This window comes from Barbus barbus (genome assembly GCF_936440315.1).
Source record: "Barbus barbus genome assembly, chromosome: 4".
Classification (NCBI taxonomy): Eukaryota; Metazoa; Chordata; class Actinopteri; order Cypriniformes; family Cyprinidae; genus Barbus; species Barbus barbus.
In genome coordinates this window covers 39,556,558-39,573,530 of record NC_136732.1, presented here as the reverse complement: position 1 = coordinate 39,573,530, position 16,973 = coordinate 39,556,558, and the positions used below count along the sequence as shown (strand labels likewise).

At 42.0% G+C, this 16,973-nt stretch overlaps 1 long non-coding RNA gene across 1 annotated transcript; it reads left to right on the top strand.

The window, feature by feature from the left end:
• The first annotated feature begins 8,602 nt into the window (after positions 1 to 8,602).
• On the top strand, positions 8,603 to 11,685 carry LOC306864125. The gene is made up of 3 exons (XR_013783745.1): positions 8,603 to 8,764; positions 8,972 to 9,018; positions 10,500 to 11,685. It is a non-coding gene; the product is annotated as an uncharacterized lncRNA (long non-coding RNA).
• Positions 11,686 to 16,973: the final 5,288 nt, after the last annotated feature.

Genomic DNA, 16,973 nt, shown 5'->3' with positions numbered 1-16,973 from the left:
AAATAAAAAAAAAATGGAAAAGTAGCGCATTGGAATGGGAAAACATGTTGAGTGTGAACACCCCCTAAGACTACTGTATATGTAGTTCCAATCTGCTGCTCTGCCATGCCAAAATCTTGATTATTAAATCAAGTCAAGTCACTATTATTTGTATTGTGCTTTTAACAATGCAAATTGTGTCAAAGTAGCTTTACATCAGCTTGATATAAAGCTGGATGGCTTTACATCAGCTTTAGAGTATTTAGGGGAAATAGTGTGTCAAAATAGTGCTATTCTCCTCTGGCCAGACAAAATCAGCAGGTTAAATCTAGGCTAAAGCAGAGTCAGATTGTGCAAAGGACTCATCTGGTTCCTGTGGTCTTGTCCCGATGGCCATCTAGGAGACAGGGTCTTCACTGGGGATCAGTCTCTGGGGCTCATCTAGTTGTCCTGGTCTCTGCTGGCGTTCAGGGCTGTAGAGGTTATCTCTAGGTGCTGATCCATCATCTGATCTGGATACAGACTGGATCCGGGTGACTGTAGTGACTATCTGATCTGGATACAGTCTGGATCTGTGTGGCTACGGTAACCTCGGAATAAGAAAGAAACAGACTAATATTAGCGTGGATGCCATTCTTCTAACGATGTAACAAGTTGGGTGTTATGGGAAGTGTTCCCGGTTCCTGGCTGACCTAATTAAGCAAGACGTTATCTTACAAAATCACTGCTGTAATTTTAGCTATATTTTCATGTGATATAACTAAAGAACAGATAAAATGTTACAAAATGACAATGTCTGCCTTATTTTTTGTTTTGTTTGTTTAATGACACACACCAAAAATCGCCAACTATATTTAAATATCATTGAAATAGCTCCTTATCGTAAAACATAAATAAAATTTGCAACAACAATGAGAAAGTTGCTAAATTTGGAGACTAAAATTCCCAAATTGGCAACACTACATTGATCTGTTTGTTTGAGTGACAACTTCTGAATTAACCAATGGAGTGAGTTTGGCTATCTTTGGGGCATGGCTATCTTTTTGACTGACCAGTGGCAGTCAGACATGAGTTGGAGGAGTGTTTGTGAAAACCTGTTTGAAAACTATTATTTTCAATGTTTTTTGGTGTTTTTGCTACTGATAAAGTAGTCAGACATTTTAAAGGGGGCATAACACATACAGTTTCACCCAATCTCATGTTAATCTTGAGTACCTATAGAGTAGTACTGCATCCTTCATATCTCCAAAAAGTCTTTAGTTTTATCATATTTATAAAAGAAAAATACAGCTTTACGATTCTCTCCAAAAAAAAGCCGAGCTCCTGGAGGCGCGCCGTGGGTGGAGCTAAAGAGTGACGAGCACATGAGCACCGATTGACAACAAAACGCTCTCGGTTACTCACGTAACCTCGGTTCCCTGGGATGAGGGAATGAGACATTGCTATGGGAAATACCCGTTCCTCAAATACTACTGAAGCCTTATTGAATCACGCCAGTGAAACTGGCCAATGGCGTTCAAGCGCGCGAAATATGAGCGGTAATCCCACTCTATATAAGGCAGTGCTTGTACATCATCCATTCAGAATCTTTGACTGAAGCAGCTTGGCATTCTAAGATCCTGAGCTAGGTGACACAGCAATAAGAGCAATGTCTCGTTCCCTCATCTCAGGGAACCGAGGTTACGTGAGTAACTGAGAGCGTTCCCCTTCAATTCAGTCACTCAACATTGCTATGGGAACGTATAAAATCCCGCCGTGTCACAGCAATGGAGCCTGGCTTGACTAAGTATGTCAAGTTTCACATTCGGAGCCGTAATGAGAGCGTCAATGATATTGGTGCTCTTGGTAAACACAGCTCAGGTCTACAGGACCTAGTTGAAACCACGTAAAAGTTGGGAGCGGCAACTAGACGATGCCACTTCACACCTTTTCACGCTTTACATGTTACCCTTGGGAGATATTATCAGGAGACATGGTGTTAGTTTTTACTGTTATGCTGATGATACTCAGCTCTATATTTCTTCGCGGCCCGGTGAAACATACCAAATTGAGAAACTAACGGAATGCATAGTCGATATAAAATCTGGATGACGAATAACTTCTTCCTGCTAAATTCTGAAAAATCAGAGGTGTTAATTATCAGACGTAAAAACCCCACATGTTATAACCTAGAACACTATGTAACACTTGACGGCTGCTCTGTCAATTCTTCTTCATCAGTTATGAACCTAGGTGTGCTGTTTGATAGCAATCTTTCATTTGAAAGCCATGTTTCTAGCATCTGTAAAACTGCACTTTTCTATCTCAAAAACATATCTAAATTGCGACCTATGCTCTCAACGTCCAATGCAGATACTAATTCAAACGTTTATGGCCTCAAGTTTAGACTATTGTAATGCTTTATTGGGTGGTTGTTCTGCACGCTTGATCAACAAATTACAGTTGGTCCAAAATGCAGTAGCTAGAGTCCTTACTAGAACCAGGATGTGCGACCATATTAGCCCGGTTCTGCCAACACGGCATTGGCTCCCCATCAAACATCGTATAGATTTTAAAATCTTGTTAATTACTTATAACGCCCTGAATGGCTTAGCTCCTCAGTACTTGAGCGAGCTCGTATCACATTATAGTCCTCCACGTCTGCTCTGTTCTCAAAACTCTGGCCATTTGATAATACCTAGAATAACAAAATCTGGGCGGCAGATCCTTTTCCTATTTAGCACCCAAACTCTGGAACAATCTACCAAATACTGTTCGGGAGGCAGACACACTCTGTCAGTTTAAATCTAGATTAAAGACACATTTCTTTAACCTGGCTTACACATAACACACTAATACACTTCTATTATTTAAATACGTTAAAGGATTGTTAGGCTGCATTAATTAGATCAACCAGAACCCATAACACATGATGTACTCGTTACATCATAAGATTATGGTGGATAGGCGCCGGGAGATGATGTATGTGGCCCTGATTGTCGGCGGAGGCCGGACACCTGGATGAGCTCCGGGGACATATCCCCAGTCACCGTAACCACCCGATCCGGTCCGTATCCAGCCAAGATGGTCACTGCAGTCACCAGATCCAGTCCGTATCCAGATCAGATGGTGGATCAGCACCCAGAGGCAACCTTTACAGTCCTGAATGTCAGCGGAGACCAGGACACCAAGATGAGTGCCAGAGACAGATCCCCAGTGAGGACCCCGCCACTTAGACAGCCATCGGGAAAGACCACTGGAACCAGTTGAGCCCTTACAATCTGACTTTGCTGCAGTTGGAATTGAACTGCTGGTTCGTTTGGCCAGAGGAGAACTGGCCCCCTGACTGAGCCTGGTTTCTCCCAAGGTTTTTTCTCCATTCTGTCACCAATGGAGTTTTGGTTCCTTGCCGCTGTCGCCTCTGGCTTGCTTAGTTGGGGACACTTCATTTCCAGCAATATCGTCGACCTGATTGCAAAGACACTATTTAAAATGAACTGAGCTGGATGATGACATCACTGAATTCAATAATGAAATGCCTTTAACTCAATTTTTTTTTTTTATCTTTTAATTTTACATTATTGATACTATTTTCCTTTTTTGATATTGTGCAGTTGCTTTGACACAATTTACATTGTTAAAAGCGCTATAAAAATAAAGGTGACTTGACTTGACCAGGGGCGGAGTTAACTCCGGTGAAACAGAGAATGTAAAATGGCAGTGGCTTCGGCGCTTGCACATAGTAGATTAGTTGAAATTATGTAATTTCAATGAAATCATGTGTTATGATGCAACGGCCGTAACGGTGCTCAATAAGGAGAGTATGATGGTGATCAAGTTCTAAAAGACGTGGTGAACTATATCATAACACTGTGATAAACGGGGGGTCCCGTGAGAGCCTCAAGCACAAGCACCAAGTCCCAAGTGGGTAGAGTAGAAGGGCGAGGAGGGTTCAGCCTTCTTGCTCCTTTTAAAAATCGTATGATCAGGTTATTTCTGCCGATCGGGCGATTTTCGATGTGTGCGTGAAAGGCTGTTATAGCGGCCACATACACTTTCAATGTGGATGGCGTACGACCACTATCAAATCGCTCTTGAAAGAAAGCAAGGATTATTGGTATTGGGCAGGTGATTGGGTCTTTGCCCCGTGATACGCACCAACTTGAAAAAACTCTCCATTTATGTGCGTAAAGATGCCTCGTAGAAGGAACCCTAGCCTCAGAGATAGTGCTCAACATGCGCTGAGGAAGTGCATCTGTTACTGGCAAATTCCATCGAGCGGCTCCATGACTCTGGATTTGGGTGCCATATCGTTCCTTGTGTTTGAGAGAGGAGGTCTCTATTCAGTGGGATAGTCCACGTGGGGGGGCTACCAGCATCTCCACCAGTTCTGGGAACCATGGCTAATTGGGCCATTTCGGTGCCACTAACAGAACAGATTCCTTTTCCTCTCTGATTTTGCAAAGCACGCGAGGCAGAAAATTCACTGGAGGAAAGGTATGCTTGTGTACTTTCAGCCAGCGTGAGCTAGTGCATCCACTCCCAGGGGAGAGTGTGTCAGTGAATAAAACAGTGGGCAGTAAGTGTTCTCTGCTGATGCGAAGAGATCCACCTCCACCCTGCCGAATACACTCCAAATCATATTGACTGTCAAAGGGTGTAATCTCCACTCCCTGTGGATTACCTCGCCCCTCGACAGTAAGTCCACACCGTAGTTCAGCCGTCCGGGGACATGTACTGCCCGGATGGAGAGGAGGTGTCGATCTGCCCACAGAAGGAGGTCTCTCGCCAGTCGCAGCAATGGTCGCGAGTTCACACCGCCTTGGTAAAAAACGCTACCACTGTCGTGCTGTCCGTCCTGATGAGAACAGGATGTTGAAGAATATCTTTGAGAAAGCACTTGAGCGCTAGGTGTACAGCACGGAGCTCCAGACAGTTTATGTGCCATGACTTCTCCATTTCTGACCATGTCCCGAAGGCTGGTCTGCAATTGGATACGGCTCCCCAGCCCATGCTCGATGCATCTGTCGTAATTCGTGACAATTCTTTCTCCTGATCACTTGGCCAATACGAACACCCCGGCGATACAGAGTCATAATGCGCCAAAGGGTCACTATATGCAAACAGTTACGTGTCACTTTGATGCGCAAGGTGCTCATGCGCCATGCGTTCTGTGGCACCCAGCTCTTTAGCCAGAGCTGAAGCGGTCGCATATGTAGGAGCCCTAGATTGCACACTGTCGAGGTAGCAGCCATCTGGCCGAGCGTCCTCTGAAAGCATTTTAGCGGCGGAGAACACCCTAATTTGAAGTCTGCGAGAGAGCTGATCAGTTTTTGTGAGCGTTCCTCCGACAGACACGCTCGCATATTGATTGAGTTCAGCTCCACTCCTAAAAAGGAGATGTTCTGACTCGGTATCAACATGCTCTTTTGCATATTTACAGTCAGCCCTAAGCTCTGAATATGAGCGAGGAGTCTGAACTTGTCGCTGAGCAGCACGCTCTCTGATTGGGCTAAGACTAGCCAATCGTCGAGATAGTTCAGGATGCGCATTCCACTCTGCTTCAGAGGAGAGAGAGCAGCGTCCATGCATTTCTTACGAGGGGCCAGACATAAGCCGAAGGGCAGGACCGTGAATTGGTGCGCTTTCCCCTCAAATGCAATTCTCAGGAAGCGCCTGTGGCGGGGGCTACCTGAATGTGAAAATAAGCATCCTTTAAATCCACAGAGATAAACCAATCTCCCGGTCTGATGTGTGAGAGGATTTGTCTCAGCGTAATAATTTTGAACGAGCGCTTTGAAAGCACACGATTCAGCAGACTCAGGTCCAAGATTGGGAAGTCCGCCGTCTTTCTTTGGCACCAGAAAATAACAACTGTAGAAGCCGCTCTCTCAGTCTGTGAGGGGCACTGTCTCTACAGCGCACTTTACGAGTAGATTGTGTATTTCCTCTTGCAGAACTGACGCATTCCGCTCCCGTACAGTGGACATTAACACACCGTTGAAACGGGGCTGTCTGTGGAAGAACTGAAGCGTGTAACCGTTCTTTATTGATTTCATAACCCACTCTGATACCTTTGGCAGTGCCTGCCACGCTTCTGTGAACTGTGACAGCAAGCGAGGCAGACTGCACACCGTGAGGGATAACTCGCCATTGGGGGGCGGGGAGTTTAATACCACACTAGTGTGAGAGTGAGTGATTGGGGAGAGGGGAGTGAGAGGAGGAAAATTGCCCTGATATTGAAGTGAGTTTTGTATATTTTTCGACTTTATTGCACTGCATAGTGGAACAGTCAAAACACAAACATGACAATTGCTCTCGCCACCCGCAACAGGCAGTGGGGCGTGGTGAGCACACACAGCGGAGCGAGCGGGCTTCTTCAGTGGCTCGTCTTCGGTGCCTGGTGCAGCTTTCCTTCTCTGAGAGACAGCATCAGGAACTTTGATTCCGGTGCCAGTGGCCCGCCGTTTCTGTCAGGGTTCGACTGCTTCTGCGCTTCTGTGCTTCTGGGCTCTGACCCTTCTAGCCCTGATGGCGCTTCGGCCACGGTTGTCTTGATCTCACCGCCGGCTCATGTTAATGCCGAACAGCAGCAGAAGAGGTGTGCGGTATTCCCGCGCGCTGCGCTGAGGAGGAGCGCGAACGCACAGGAGATTTCGTGCCGGCGCACTTTGGCAGGAAGTGCCTAATGGCCTTTGACTGCTTCTGCGCTTCAATGAAGCGCTCTGTGAACGTCTCCAACGCCGCTCCGAAGAGACCTGAGGGATTCACGGGAGAATCCAGAAGGTCCTTCTCTGAGTCCTTTAACTCGGTCAGAATAAGCCACAGGTGACGATCTAGCACCACAAAATTCCCCATATTGCGGCTGATCGCTCGAGCTGTCACCTTCGCCGCTCTGAGGGCCAGATCCGTGGCGCATCGAAGCTCTTTGAACACTTCAGGGTCCTGCCCGTCCTCATCCAGAGACTTGAGTAACTTGGCCTGATACACCTGGAGTAGTGCAGTGCTGAAGCTGCTTGGCCCGCCGTGGAGAAAGCCTTGCCGGCGAGGTTTTCAGTGGCGCGGCAAGGTTTAGAGGGGAGAGACGCGTTGTTTCTCACTCTCCAGTTCGCCGCGGCTAAAGGACAGAGATGGGCAGCGACGGCTTCTTCCATGGGGGGGAGTTTGACATACCCCACTTGGTCAGCTCCGTCCACAGAAGACAGGAGGGAGGATCCCGTGTTAAGCACCCAACTGGTGAGTGGCGCGTTCCACGACTTTTTTTTATCTCGTCGTGCACCTCAGGGAAAAAGGGGCTGGGTCTCCGCAGGTTGTCTTTTCGGCCGCAATCCGACTGAAGGTACCACTCCTCCAGGCGGCTTCTGGCTGGCTCGGCAGGAGGCGCCCACTCCAAACCGAGCTCATCCACTGCTTGGACAGGGCACTGAGCTGGCACGGGCTCGTCACCTGATCCTTACAGATCCGCATCAGAAACTTGCGGCACTTTCCTGCTTGGCTCAAAAGAGGCTGCAGAGGAAGAGTGCGGCAGAGTTAGTTGGGCGAGTTGACTCTCTCCTGAGAGTCCGGAGACTCATATCCCCGCAGTGGGGGCAGTCCAACCCCCCAAGCACCGCCTCTGCGTGAGCACGTCCCAGGCAGAAGACGCACGATTCGTGGCCATCAGAAGATTTGATTGGCTAGCTAGGAGAAGCAATCACTAGTCATCCTTGTTTCCGAAGCTCACCAGAATACAGCAGGGGAAGAGAAGGCATTTCCGCTGCAGCTTGTAGATCACGGTGATTTAATAAGGCTTCAGTAGTATTTGAGGAAAAGGTATTTCCCATAGCAATGTACAGTAACCGAATCGAAGGGGAACACAGACATTTGATGCCGTTTCACTTACCGTTTGCAGCTCTGAATCATGACCGGGATCTATATAGCTGGACCTGCTCCATCTTTCAGCATCAAACGATGTGCAAATCCAGCGTCGAACTGGGCCTTGTTTATAAAACGTTCGTCAACAAACGCACTTGAGAAACTCCGTTTCTGCCCTGGTAAAACCAACTTTCATACTATTTACACCAGATAGTATGTGAACTGGAATCCAAAATCATTCCAAGAGCTGGTTTGAGTTCAGAAGATGCTGTTGAATGCCTTTCTAACTCTGTTTGTTAATATTTAACAGTTGTGTTTCTTTATGAAAAAGTTTTGAACTTGTGTTGAGTTCAATCTGAGTTTAACTAGGTTTATGAAGGCTTAAAGTTTTAAATCCAGCATGATTATGAGCAGGTAATCTTGGATAATGTTTAGTAATTATGCAGTATGTGGATCACTTGTTACACAAGGATCATTAGTTATACCTGTAATATCTGTCTGTAGATTTGCTCACTTACTGGAAGAGTTTATTTATATAGAAAACACACTTTAAAACACTTAAAATATAGTGCAGAAGCCATGTAATAAAATCCACTCAAGAATGTTCTACATAACATATTCTTTTGTTTTCCACAGAAAAAAAAAAAATTATGGGTTTGGAACAACTTGAGGTGATTGACGATTTAATTTTGAATTGCCTCTTTAAGATACCTGTGTCAAAACCGCCCACTCTACTTTTCATGGGTGACCCATAATCCCAGTTCAGTTCCTAGTTGTTCTTTTCTCTTAGAAGCGACCAGGAGGTTTCGGGGAAAGTGATTTGCACCTCTCTGAGCAAAGCCGTCTGAATGTGTGCCAGCTCTTTGAGACGGCAGGAGAACAGAAATAGTCGATCGATGCATTTCACATCTATGGTGATCCGCACTCAGACTTTGATGATTTGTTTTTGGTGGTGAGGAGGTTATCAGATGAAGGAAACTCACAGATAAACACACACACACACAGCTCTTTTTCTATCTCGGTCCAACATGATCTCATTAGTTTTCATAAGTATTAAAGCATAAAGTGTAGTTCAAGGACACAAATATGTTTTTATGCTTGGATATACTCTGATGCATTAAATAAATTAATGATTAATACATTCTTTTATATATTTCAGAGTGTATCAAGACAGAAAAATGTATGTACACACATGAACACATACAGGTGAGATCACATTGCTCTGTTTGCGATTCCAGTGAACTCAAACAGCTTATTTCAGTTGTTTTTGATCTAATCTGAAACATACACACTCACACACAGAGTTCTGTGAGTTTGTACAGCCATTCATGCAAGCTGCTTTCATTAATGAGTGAATCTCTTTTTCACCTGGACACTTGTGTGTGTAGCAACTATCCAGAAAAACCACTTGGACACCTTAACAACTGCCTAGCGGCCACCCAGACTGCCCTAGCATCAGATAAACATCATAGTGACCACTCAGAATACTCTAGTAACTGCATAGCAGCATGTTAAAACCACTCAAACACCTTGCCAACCACCTAGCAACTGCATAGCAACATTTCAACACCTTAGCAACCAACTGAAATGCCCTAGCAACTGCATTGCAACATGCTAAAACAACACTTTAACACCTCAACAACCACCCAAAACATCCAAGCAACTGCATGGCAACATGCTAAAACACTACAACACCTTAGCAACCACCAAGCAATCACCCAAAACAATCATGCAACTGTATAACAACATGTTAAAACCAGTTCAGCACCTTAGCAACCACAGAAAACACCCAAGCAACTGCATAGCAACATGTTAAAACCACTTCAGTACCTTAGCAACCACCTAGCAACTGCCCAATATATTGAAGAAACTGCATAACAACATGCTAATCCACATTGGACATGTCAGAGATCACCTAGCAACCACCCAGCAACTGCATAGTAACATTCTAAAAAACACATTGACACCAAACCACATAGCAACCACCCAAAATGTCCAAGAAACTGCATTACAGTGAAAAAACAAACAAACACTGAAACAATTTAGCATCCTCCTAGCAACCACATAAAACACCCTAGCAACTGCATAGCAACATGCTAAAACCACTTCAACATCTCAGCAACTGCCAGGCAACCACTCAACCATGCTAGCAACCACATAAAACATCCAAGGAACTGAATAGCAACAAGTTAAAAATAATTTCAATACCTTAGCAACCGCTTAGCAACCATCCAGAACACCCTAGCAACTGTAGACCAGCGTAAATATTCTAAAGAGTGGGAAAGGTGGATTTATTTAATGAATTTATTTTTAATTTTGACCAAATTACCATTCATAATATGGTTTTGCATATAGACAACATAAGAGACTCTGTAATGAGAAATCTATTAAGATTTTAAAAGTTTGTTAGTTTACAAGGAATAATTTTTTTATATTTTATACCCAATAATATTCTTATGTGATTTTTGTATTGTTACACCCGGCACTCTTCATGTATTTATTTTTGCACTTGTTTGTCTCTGTTTCGTGTTCTTTTTGTTCTATTTTATTTTTTTGTATGCATAATTGCATAACGTTCAATATCTGAATCAACGTGCATGTATAATGTTAATATGTATTCAAAAAAACCTGCACTGTGGCATTGAGTTTTGCTCAGACACTCTTTTGCATATTTATTCTTTTCACAGACACTTTTCCCCAAAACGGTGTCCAAATGAGCACATGTTCTTGAGAAGCGCATCCACATCAGTTTACATTCAGCCATTGACTCTCTCGGCAGGCAGCCGTCCAGTTCCCAAGCGCTGACTCTGAATCTGCCATCCAACCGCACCCTTAATCCAGAGACCTACAAAGACGGCCGCCCACTGATGCCTGTTGGGCCGTAATGGACACCCACAATGCACCAGTCTCTCAGGAATGCTTTTGTAATTGAAGAATACGGTCATTTTTCTGGTTAAATAAAAGAACTGGTGGGCCTGTAGAAAATCCCAAAGCATTCTTCATAATTGTACTTGATAGCAGTTCAGAATGTAGCCGACACTCTACAAACACACCACAGAATTAGCCAGACCTGAACAACTAAACATGCATAAACTTTGTCTTTTTAAACAATTTCGCAAGCAGTGGTGGACAGTAACAAAGCATTTTTTATTTTGTTATTGTAAGTACATTTTTCAAGTATCAGAGCATTTTTTAGAAACTTTTACTTCACTACATTCCAAAGCAAAATATTGTACTTTGTTCTCCTTAAAAACTTGTCGTTCCTCATTATTTTGAACTGGAGAATTCGTCGGCTGCTCTAGATGCAATAGCAGCATCCGATGCATGAACGAGCTGATTCTTTTCAGTGAACCTGTTAAATCGAGGACAAATTGAGGTCTTGTCCACACTAATACATTTTCTTTTGAAACGCATCTTTTTTTCTCCGATCTTGCCTTCCGTCCACACTAAGACGGCGTTTTGACAAGGAAAACAGCTTTTTGAAAACGCTCTCCAAAGTGAAAAAATTTGACAACGCTGTTTTCGTGTTGTAGTGTGGACTGTGAAAACGGTGACACATGTTTTGTCATGTGACACATATTGTACCAATAGATGACTATTGCTACAGATGTGTTACTTTGTACGCTCTTTTCACAGTTCTGTAAAGGTGACAGTAAATTTACTTGCGATTGCTGTTTGCAACAAAATGCATTAGATCAGACATACAGTCGTTAAGTGACTGAGACATGGATGCATCAGTGAATGGTTTGATATTTCCCCCCAAAAAAGATCCTGCCCGAAGAATTGCGTAAAAATGTATCATGCCTGTTCTGTCTGTCTCAGTGAGCTTTTTCGAAGGCTTTATGCATGCGCAATAAAGCAAATTTAACGTTTTCTGACATTTCAGTGTGGATGAGAAACTTTTGGAAAATGCTTGAAAACTCTAGAGTGGACGGAGATTAATGTAGACATAGCCTGAACGATTCATTCGTGAACTGGACTGATCGGATTCCAGCTCTTTTCAAATCAACAACTCGTTGATTCAAACGATTTGGGCTGCGTTTCATTAAAGGATCGTAAGCTTAAGTACATCATAGACCCATTGAAACCAATGCTTACCCCAGGGCATCCAAGATGTAGGTGACTTTGTTTCTTCCGTAGAACACAAACAAAGATTTTTAACTCGAACCGTTGCAGTCTGTCAGTCATATAATTTCAGTCAATGACATTATTTGACTGCCACCTATCTCTCAAATGGACCATTTACACTCTATCTACAATCTGAATTAGGAGTGTCAATGGTCCATTTGAGAGATAGGTGGCAGTAATGCACTTATAAGTCTACGATCCGCCGTAAAGCAAGAAGAAGAAGACGCGTCACCTGCCTGCTGTTGTGTGAACGCGCTCAAGACAGTTGGACCGGCCAGAGGATCAGAGGAAAAAAAACTAAATAAATAGTGTTCAGTTTCTTGCACAGACCGATGGTTTTGTGTCTTTAGACCTCAATGTATCGTCACGAGCCACAGGGTTTAATTTGTTTTTTCTGTGTATGTTTTTTTTTCTCTCAAAGCCGTGGGTCCCATTGACTGCCATTATACAGACTTCAACGGTTTGAGTTAAAAATCTTTGTTTGTGTTCTACTGAAGAAACAAAACACCTACATCTTAGATGCCCTGGGGGTAAGCAGATAAACATCAAATTTACATTTTTGGGTGAACTATCCTTGTAAGCTTATGATGTTTTTGGTAAATGCAGCAAGTCTCCAGTTATCAAGTCAGTGGATTCATGAGTCTAACTCAAAATGAGCGGGAGATCCTCGGAGCTTGAGTGCGCATGTGACTGATGATGCAAAAGGTTATTTACTAATGGCTAATTTTAGGATAGGTTATAGTAAAGGGAAATCATATTTAGGACACGACTGTCAGTTGTTTGTGAACTAACTCTGCTGTAAAAGGGAGAGCTGTTCAAGCCCACTGTATGAAATGCTTGAATGCGAATATGTCCACATTTGTGTATCATTATCAATGGCATAAAGACGAAACATAACATTAAAATAACGCAAATAAACGCCCATGCGTCTTCCCCGCTGCTGGGGAAGTATACTGTACATTGTTCGTCAACACCATTTGTCCTATATATATATATATATATATGTGTGTGTTTACACTTGTTTTTTGCAAGTATCAGTGACTTAAATTGATATTTTAATATAATGTTTTGATGTATGATAAGCCCCATCCTCCGAGATATTTTGACCAGTAGGATTATATAAACTATATTATATAAAATTATTAAATATATAAGCAAATAAGTTAAAATTACAAAATAAATGTGTAATACTTAAGTAGATTAAAAATCAAATACCTTTGTACTTTTACTGGAGTAAAACTGAAAAGGAGTAGTTAATACTTTTACTGGAGTAATTTTTTTTATTAGGATATCTGTACTTTCACTCAAGTACTTGATTTTGTGTACTTCGTCCACCACTGACTCCAGGTAATTTTCGAAGTTGTTCTTTCTTTGTGTTCTGCAGCTCATGACTAATATAAGAAGTGAAGACTCATTTCAGTCTGAGGTCGACGCTCCCTCTCTGATCTTCTGGATGAAGGTGTGACTGTTGGTTAGTATTAGGCGCCGAGGAGCTGTGGGACATGAATGTTTTTAAGCAACGCCCAGAGAAACAGTGCGACCGGAGCTCAAACGGTTAAATTCAGCCATCACCACCCATCGCCTCCGTTTGCTTAAGTGTGTTAGTGGGTTATCTGTCCAAAGACTAGTAATCTTTATCAAACATGCCGAGTCACCTCCCTTCAACTCTAGTGAAGACTGACTGATGGTTTTGGGAAATTACAATGTGTAAAAGCACCACAAATAAACATCCCGGTTTCAGTCTAAAGGGTTCGACAGTCTGATGTCAGAGAATCTCTGGAGGGTTTGAATTCTTGATAAGAAGGTTCTGTTATTTTTAAGAATGAATTCAGAGTAGTGTATTAGAACACACTGTGCTCTACACTGTATCCCATAATGCAAAGTGCTCATCATGCTTATGGTTCATATTGGCTGAATTTTTGCCTAAGCTTGGACCGAAAATGCAAAATAACCAAATTTTGAATGATATAAAATGAGGTCATCAGGGCTGTGCGGCATTCAGAATTGATTTCCTGTTTACTGAGATAGCAAACAGGATGAAGAATTGCAATTTGATTTCGGTAAAATACTTCAACATTTTATCAAACGCCTGGCAACCATCCAAAATGTCCAAAAAACTGCATACTAAACCAACATGCTAAAACCACTTTAGCAACTGCCTAGCAACCCTTTAAAACATTCAACATTTGTGAATCAGCATGGAAGAACACTTGATTTTCCAGAATGCACTGCAGCTATGTATTAACTTATTTTGAGCATGGTGTGTTAAAGTCATATCAGAAACACAATATTTACAAGTTGAATGTGCATGTGCATTCCCCAATTGTAAGTCGCTTTGGATAAAAGCATCTGCCAAATGACTAAATGTATGAAATGTATAAAAGTCACAATTTGAGTGCAGTGTCTGTAATGACTTTAGATTTAATAAATTTGTTTTTTGTTTTTAAATATAAGTTGCATATTTAAAATAATAGAATTTTGTTCATGCAAGTTTACAGCACCTTCATGAATTGAAAAAAAAAAGTAAAAAGCAATTGATGCACATCCTTTATTCATAATTTTGTAGAAGTAGAATTTAAAAAATTCTACATTCTGTCATTCAAATTCAACTTCCAATTCAATCAAAACTTGCATACTACTGTCTGAAATGTTGTTAAACATAGGCAACATTCACTATGTAGTGTGCAGTTTGCAGTAGTATTTAATTCTGAACACAGTTTTACAAGCTCGTCTCATTAAAGAGCAGCAGAACTGTGGGAACTATAAAGAGCAACTAACTAACCATAACACAACTGTAATGAGTCTTAATAAGCACCGGTAATTAGTCAGCTCTCTGTCTGTTCACTTTGTTTCCCCTACATCTGTCTGTTCCTCTGATCTTTTGAATGTGAAATTCATCACTTTTTCAGACATTTGTTAATGTTCTCAGGGATGTTGGAGGTTCAGACCTGATGACTTTAACATGTTAAAGAAATAGTTCACCCAAAAATGAAAATTTACTCACTGTCAGGCCATCCAGATGTAGATGAGTTTGTTTCTTCATAGTTGCTCACCAATGGATCCTCTGCCGTGAAAATGAGTCCAAACAGCTGATAAAACCACAATAATCCACAAGTAATACACACCATTCCAGTCCATTAACACTTTGTGAAGTAAAAAGAAAAAATTCCATCATTAAAACCGTCGCTTTCAGCTAAAATGCAAGCCCATAATATTGCTTTCTCCTGTGGAAACATTGTCTTATCTGAATCAGGAGAGAAATCTGCACAGATCAAGCACAGTTCACAAGCCATAACAGTCCAAAACAAATATGTGTGAATTTTGGTGTGAGAGATAACAGGAGTTGGATTTTTACTGGAGGAAGTCTTATTATGGATTGGTATTTTGGCCATAACTGAAATTCACGATGGATTTTTTTTCACTTCACAAGACATTAACTGATGGACTGGAGTGGTGTGGATTATTGTGATGTTTTTATCAGCTGTTTGGACTCTCATTCTGACGGCACCCATTCACTGCAGAGCATCCATTGCTGAACAAGTGATGTAATGCTACATTTCTCCAAATCTGATGAAGAAACAAACTCATCTTAGACAGCCTGAGGATGAGTGAATTTAAATGATGCACGCCTTACTAATTACAAAAATACGACCGAAATATGAACGGGAACGAGATGTGGTGTGACATTAACTGGTAATTAGCATTGGTCTTGACACCTGTCCCTCAGGAAACCTGGGAAATTAAAACTTTGAGTACAAATGAGTCAGACTCAGCCTCGATCCCCTCAGCCAGTGTTAAACTCTCAGTTGATGTGTTGATAATACAGACGCGGCTTCCTGACGTACAGGACCTTCAGCAGGATGTTGTGGTCGCAGTGGAAGTGAGATCGGTTGATACGCAGCCTACGGTCTGTCTCTGGAAGATGTTTGTACTCTTCAATGAATCTCAAAGGCGTGTGTTTGTGAGACTTCATGGTTAAACTGATAGACCATGCCGCTTTTGACGTCCTGTCGAAATTCAGGTCTCCGTCAAAGCGTTTTGCACGCAGACGTGTCATCGTAGCGGCAGTGCTCACGATTGACATATGAGCTCATTGAGACTTAGTCAGAAAATTTTCATTGCTTAAGTGATGAAAATAACATGCATCTTGGCTTGAGCATGTTAACCTATAGACATGCTTTGATCTCATCACAGCACAGAGGGACAAAACCTGATTCGCCTCCGTGATGGAACACAAAAGTACTCAGAAATGTGGCCTGTCTGCTTGACCTTTGTCTGCACAGGAAGCTGATGGTGAGGGCAGGAGAGTTTCTGTAGGAGCTTTTGACCCGGGCAGCTCTGATGTTGCATTTATGTTGGCAGATCTTTACTTTCAGTGATGCAACAACAAAATAGTGCCGTTTTAACTGATTTAACAGACTTTCCATGCACATACTCAGGGTCCACCATGAACTTTTTGGCACACTAGATAAAGGTGGTTGAATTGAAACTTTGTTTTGCACTTTTGTTCCTGTGACAATGGAAATATTCTGTTGTTGTTGTTTTTATCGTGTTGTGACTGACAACTCATTGTGTCACGCATGATGTGTGAGATGAGTTTATCTTGTTTTGGTTGACATGTATAAGATGAGTCTGTCTCTGTGTCCTGGTGAAACGACATCTCAAAAATACTCATTTCAGTTTCTCACAACTTTGCTTGGTGGTTTAATGAGAGGATTACTTAATGTGTTATCACCAGTGGGGTTAACTGAAACTTAAAACTATTCAAATATATATATTTTTTTGTTTTGTTAATTAAAATCAAGCTGAAATAAAAGAAATAATATTATTTTTTGAAAATTCTAAAATTGAAATAAGTATAAATGGAAGATAAATGGAAATATAAAAAAAAAAACTAATAAAAAATACAAAATGTGACAGAATTACTGGGAAAAACCCCCACTTAAAATTCAAATGAAAATTGAAAATATAAAAACAAAAGCTAATAAAAAAGCTAATAAATATTATATAAACAATACTACAATTAGTATTTT